Source organism: Mus caroli, chromosome 2 (assembly GCF_900094665.2).
Source record: "Mus caroli chromosome 2, CAROLI_EIJ_v1.1, whole genome shotgun sequence".
Taxonomy (NCBI): domain Eukaryota; kingdom Metazoa; phylum Chordata; class Mammalia; order Rodentia; family Muridae; genus Mus; species Mus caroli.
In genome coordinates, this window is record NC_034571.1 from 96,455,404 (window position 1) to 96,456,560 (window position 1,157).

Consider the following 1,157-nt stretch of genomic DNA (forward strand, 5'->3'; position numbering starts at 1 on the left):
TATAGAAGATCTCAGAAGATGGAAAGATCTCCCATGCTCATGGATTGGCAGGATCAACATTGTAAAAATGGCTATCTTGCCAAAAGCAATCTAAAGATTCAATGCAATCATCATCAAAATTCCAAATCAATTCTTCAATGAATTAGAAAGAGCAATCTGCAGATTCATCTGGAATAACAAAAAACCTAGGATAGCAAAAACTCTTCTCCAGGATAAAAGAACCTCTGGTAGAATCACAATGCCTGACCTAAAGCTTTACTACAGAACAATTGTAATAAAAACTAGATGGTACTGGTATAGGGACAGACAAGTAGACCAATGGAATAGAATTGAAGACCCAGAAATGAACCCACACACCTATGGTCACTTGATCTTCCATCCAGTGGAAAAAAGACAGCATTTTCAACAAATGGTGCTGGCACAACTGGTGGTTATCATGTAGAAGAATGTGAATTGATCCATTCCTACCTATCAAGGAACTCCACATAAAACCAGAGACACAGAAACTTATAGAGGAGAAAGTGGGGAAAAGCCTCGAAGATATGGGCACAGGGGAAAGAATTCTGAATAGAACATCAATGGCTTGTGCTGTAAGATCGAGAATTGACAAATGGGACCTCATGAAATGGCAAAGCTTCTGTAAAGCAAAAGACACCGTCAATAAGACAAAAAGGCCACCAAAAATTGGGAAAGGATCTTTACCTATTCTAAATCAGATAGGGGACTAATATCCAATATATATAAAGAACTCTAGAAGGTGGACTCCAAAAAATCAAATAACCCCATTAAAAAATTGGGCTCAGAGCTAAACAAAGAATTCTCACCCAAGGAATACTGAATGGCTGAGAAACACCTGAAAAAATGTTCAGCATCCTTAATCATCAGGGAAATGCAAATCAAAACAACCCTGAGATTCCGTCTCACACCAGTCAGAATGGCTAAGATAAAAAATTCAGGTGACAGCAGGTGCTTGCTGGCGAGGATGTGGAGAAAGAGGAACACTCCTCCATTGTTGGTGGGATTGCAAGCTTGTACAACCACTCTGGAAATCAGTCTGTCAGTTCCTCAGAAAATTGGACATAGTACTACCAGAGGATCCTGCAATACCTCTCCTGGGCATATATCCAGAAGATGTTCCAACTAGTAAGAAAGACACA